A 5,183-nucleotide genomic window follows, 5' to 3' on the forward strand; every position below is an offset into this window, starting at 1 on the left:
CCTGTGGGGCTCGCCCAGGGACGGGACTGCTCCGCCGCCACACCGACGCCCGTTGGTTAGACTCAAGCTTGGGGTTCAAAGGTCAGTCGGCTCAGACCTTGACCTTCATCCTCCAGGCCCCTCCCGGCAGCCCCTAACACAACACTAGCGTAGGTTGTTAAAGCAGCAGGTGCCCAGGTTCCACCTGGAAAAGCCCCAGGACCCCGGTTGAACTCCAGGCAGAGCCACAGCCCCCGCCCAGGGAAGGCCTGGCCTCCCCGACGCTGATTGGACCAGGTATGGACACCTGACCAAGCTGAGCCCATCCATAGGCTGAGCAGAGACCAATCAGGAATGGCCTGGTGAGAACGGAGCCAGTCAGATGCCACACTGGGCCTTGCGTGGGCTGGCTTCCGGCAGCCCTGGCTGGGGACCCGGAGGAGGGCGAGCCGGGATGAGGCCCCCGGGCCTGGGAGGGGGAGAGGCCGGGAGGGAGGCCTGGCGCGGGCGTCCACCTGACCCGGTTCAGACTTTCTCAAACCCACACGGCCGTCCACCGTCCACCTGGACCGGTGTCGCCCGTATCACTTCCGCTGCGCACTGAGCACAGACGCTCGTGACGTGTGGTGGTGCACGCGCTGTTTGCTCCAGTCCGTGTAACCTGAAGTCTCCGCCATCAAGATCGTGGTCCTCTTCTGCACACTCACGTTCCTGGCAGAAGGTGGAAAACCCAGGGGTCCATCAGCAAACAAAACGTGGTCTGTCCATACAGTGGAACATCACTCAGTCTTAACAAGGAAGAAAACGCTGACACCTGCTACAGCAAGGGCCTCGAGGACAGGATGCTGAGTGCTACCGGCCAGTCACAGAAGGACAAGTACCGTGTCATTCACTCATAGGAGATCGTCAAATTCAGAGACACAAAGTAGAATGGGATGGGGGGGGGGGGGGAAGGGCTGGGGGGAGGGGGACAGCCGAGTTCTTATTTAATGAGGACGGACTTTCGGTTTGGGAGGATGAAAAAGTGTTGGAGGTGGTTGCACGACAGCGTGAATGTAATGAATACCACAGAACTGTGCACCTAAAAATGGCTGAATGGTAAATTTTATGTTTGTGCATTTTGCCACGATTTAAAAAAACAAAAAACAAAAAGAAAACCGAAATGCCTCCATGCACCCAAGAGCTCATCCTGCACGGGGATCTACACACCAAGACTACCTGGAAGGCCCCTGCACCTTCCGACCAGAAGTATTTGTCTCCTGGGCGGGCTTGCGTGGGCCTGGCCAGAATAGCCTCATGCAGCTGGGCCTTGAGGCCAGTGAGTGAAATCTGGGCACTTCACTTACCTGCAAAGAGACATCACAGTGGCCAGTGAGAACGCTCAAGACTCGAGTGGCCGGGCAAACTGTCCTGCGGGGCCTTACGGGCTTGGAATTCAGGGCCACAGGAGGTGGGGGGAGGACCTGAATGTTCCATGGCCTCCTGGAGAGAAGCCTCACAGCCGGGCAGTACCCCCTCCTAGCGGCCTCCCAGAGGCTCCTCTTCCGGGAAGCAGGGAGTAGAGGGCAGGGGCTGTTCACTGTAGCCACAGTGATGCTGCTTTTCCAGATTCCCAAGTCTGCCTGAGACGGCTTCGGACAGACACGGTGCCCCTGTGCAGTGCAAAGCCCTCCAACAGATCCTCTTTAAGGTTCTTGGGGGTCTGCTCTGTCCCAGGGAAGGACACAGCATCCCGACCACTGGCCCTACCCCATCCCCACTGTGGCCTCACTAGAGAGTGAAAGCAGAAAGGAAAAGGAGGCTCAGAGAGGTTAAGTGACATGCTCAGGGTCACACAGCTGATAACCTCAGAGCCAGGACCGGAAACCAGTCACTCTGACCACAAAACTCACACTCTCCTACAACTGTGTTTCTCAACTAGGAGTGGGTGAGTGAGTGTGTGGAGAGGAGCCCCAAGACAGACGTGGATCAGCCCCCAGAGCATTAGGTTTACTCAGACATCTGGGGTGGGAGGTGGGGAAGCAAGCCAATGGATAAAATCTTACGTCTTCATTACTCAACTTCATTACCTCATCCCCATAGTAAAGGGGCAGAGCACAACACCCGTATGGATTCTTCAGTAAACCCAGGGACTTCGGGCTGGCATCCGTCCCATCTTCTGAGTTCCCTGGCCCCCACAATTAAGGAAACATTGGTGGAAAAGTTCGAGAAGGTTATGTTCCATCTGCCACTTTGGGGAGAAAGTACCACCCCATCTTGTGACGTGCTTCACGACGACTCACCAAATGAAAGGATAAGTCCGCTGGAACAGGTCGGCACGCGTGTCCTCTGTGGCTGCCTCCCAAGCCCCCCAGGTTGGCAATATGAACGCCCCAAGGTCCCGCTCATTTGTTATCTGAGTCACAGCAGGGTGGGAGGGGGCAGGCAGGGCAGGGAGCCATGTGCCCATGTGGCAGAGGCAGAGCTGAAGCCCAGAGAGGCCAGGGGCCCGTATGCACAGAACGAAAAGGGGGGAAGTAGTTAAGTGTGACACAGGAAAAGTGAAGAGACCCCCGAAAAGACTGCTTTTTTGTGCCTCCATCTTTTAGGTATACTTCACGCCCACTGCAGAGGCCAACACGCGGCTTGGATTCACAACCCTGAGATCAAGACTTACACTGAGATATCTAAGAGTCAGATGCTTAACCGACTGAGCCACCCAGGCGCCCTTTGCTGCCTCTATTCTGGCTGGGCCCCACACCCTGCCTTACACATGCCTTTTAGGACAGATAATATATGTCTTCCTTAGAAAGGTCAAGGAGTTAATGATTTCTTTGGAATTTTCCAGCACAACAGATAACATCTAAGGAGTGACCAGGTTGGGCATCATTCCCAAGACCACTGAGCCACCGAGACCCCTGGCTCCGGGGCATTAGTGCCTTACAGAGGACCTCTAAACACTCGCCTTTGTTCCTGGATGCCTGAGAAGACGTGTGCACAGGACCACAGTCCTCAGGAAAAACCCCAGAGTCCAAGCAAAGACTCTCTCTCCTTTCCGAGTCTCCCAGACACGGTCTGTCCCTGCACTCTGTGTCTGCAAGAAACTCCACTCTCACCTCCTGCTGGCCCGAATTTGATGTCACTCCTGTGACATCAAACCCTCTTGTTTGGTTCCGTGAGACCCCCTCTGGGTCCTCAGACCCAGCCAGCCTGCATTAAGGGGGGGTGCCCTGTGGCCCCGGCGCCTCCTGCTTCTCTGGACTTGACCCTGATCCCGGCCACCCAGCCATCACCAGGCAGTGTCTGGGAGAGAGAACGCCCGCTGCTTCTCTCACTTGCCCCGGCAGGGAGAGGGCCTAAAGAGGGGTGCAGCAACACCCTGAGGCGCTGGAGCCTGGGGCGCCCCAGGGATGACAGAGGCACCGCCCCGGCCCCTGGGGGTAGTGGTCCTTTGTGCCTCCCAGGCTGAGTCCCTGCACCCTTCCATCAGTCTGTCCATCTGACACACGGGGACCTGGCCACCCCAGGGTGAGGGGGACAGGAAGGTGCTTCTGAGAGGATAGCCCTGGCAGACGCTCTGTGTGCTCAGGAGCTCTAGGACCCACAGGGGAGGCTGAGCAGGTGGGACTCCCTTCTTCTCTAAGGAGGGCTGTTGTTGGGCTCCTCAGTAAGACCCCCCCTGACGAGCGATTAAGCTACTAAAAACCATTTGAGGCCCCGCCCCCCCCCATGAGGTGTCCAGTCATGACCCCCAGGGCTGCACTGCACCAAGACCTCATCGTTCCTCTTTGGGCCTCCTTACAGAAGGCCCCTTGAGACAGAAGAGCATTGGACTAAGTCAAACAGACCCGGAAGAAAACCCCAAACAACAGTGGCCGAGAAAGATGAAAGTTTCGTTTTCTTGTACTCTCAAGACGTTTACAGGTGGCCGGGGCTCGTGCGGCAAGCAGTGTCACGGTGCCAGGACCCTGAGCTCCTTGTATACTGTGGCTCTGCCGTGCAGTCTTCATTTCCAACATCATCACCTCATGGTCCCAAATGGCTGCTAACGCTCCTGCCATTAGATCTGCATTACAGGCAGCAGAAGGAGAAAGGGGAGTAGGGTGTGTCTTGCCCTTTAAGAACCTTTCCTGATGTCAAACACTATCTTTACATCCAGGCCAAAATTTAGTCACATGGCACACCTAAGTATAATGGAGACTAGGAAGTATCTTGATTCTGAGCAGCAAATGTCCAGGTAACGTAGCAGGGGTTCTAATCCCTTGGACCACGGGAGGTGGTGGGGTGGGGACAGGAACCTGGAGGACAGTGAGCAGTCTCTGCTACAACCACCAACGAGCTGTGTGCCCTTGGGCAAGTCCCTTCACCTCTCTGAGCTCCTGTCTGGGGGTGTAGGGTGGTGTCTCCCATGGGGGTACAGGAAGGCATGTCTCCGTGCCCGGACATTTTGTGACCTTGCAGCAGGGAGCCCAGGGAGGCTAAAACCAAGGACAGAAGATGATCCTGTTTTAAAGTTGCTGGTTCCCAGGTTTACAGATCGCCACGAGCGTTCGACGTGATGATTGATTTTCCACCTGCAAGCTGACTGTCACAGCCTGGAAGTGTCCACAAGATGAGCTGGAATGTGCCTGGAACCTAACAGACAAAGAAGAGAAGCAGTCCCGGAGACAGGGTGGGCGGGCTGGGAGGAGGACGAGGTGACAGGGGCCTGCAGGGGGTGGCCCAGGTCCTCTGAGACGAGAGGCAGCTGAGGCGACAGACACAAAGGCCACAGAGGTGGCAAGGATAGGGCACCCAAACCGGGGGTGGATTCTATGGGGAAGGGACATGGAGGCCTGGTGGAGAGGGACAGGGACAGGGAGGAGAGGATAGCATGTTCTTTTCCTCGAAACTCCTTCTATGGCTTTCTTTTCCCTGCTGTGATCCAGGCCTGGGGCTGGGCGCGGGGGAACGTGTCTGGAAGCAAAGGGCATATACAGGCAGTCAGCACGTGAGGTCCCCACCCCGCTCCCTTCCTGTCCCTTCGGCCCCCACCTCTGTGAAGTGGCCCCAGCAGTCAGGCAGCAGGGAAGTGTGTGCCTGTGACAGAGCGGATTTCCCCGTCTTTCTCCCGGCCTGAGGAAGCCCCCATGGGGGGCTTGCTTTTACTGGAGGACTGAGCCAGGGGGCAAGAAGGACAGTCTATTTCGAGATGGGGCTCAAGCTGTTTCATACAAAAGACATGT

General features: G+C 56.6%; 1 long non-coding RNA gene across 2 annotated transcripts; it reads left to right on the forward strand.

The window, feature by feature from the left end:
* Positions 1 to 385: 385 nt before the first annotated feature.
* Positions 386 to 4,569, forward strand: LOC122469571. 2 transcript variants are annotated; one of them, XR_006293536.1, is made up of 3 exons: positions 386 to 2,333; positions 2,568 to 4,195; positions 4,473 to 4,569. It is a non-coding gene; the product is annotated as an uncharacterized LOC122469571 (long non-coding RNA). The 2 variants fall into 2 exon arrangements; XR_006293537.1 differs by having other exon boundaries at positions 386 to 2,290.
* Positions 4,570 to 5,183: the final 614 nt, after the last annotated feature.

The sequence above is a fragment of the Prionailurus bengalensis genome, chromosome B3, assembly GCF_016509475.1.
Source record: "Prionailurus bengalensis isolate Pbe53 chromosome B3, Fcat_Pben_1.1_paternal_pri, whole genome shotgun sequence".
NCBI lineage: Eukaryota > Metazoa > Chordata > Mammalia > Carnivora > Felidae > Prionailurus > Prionailurus bengalensis.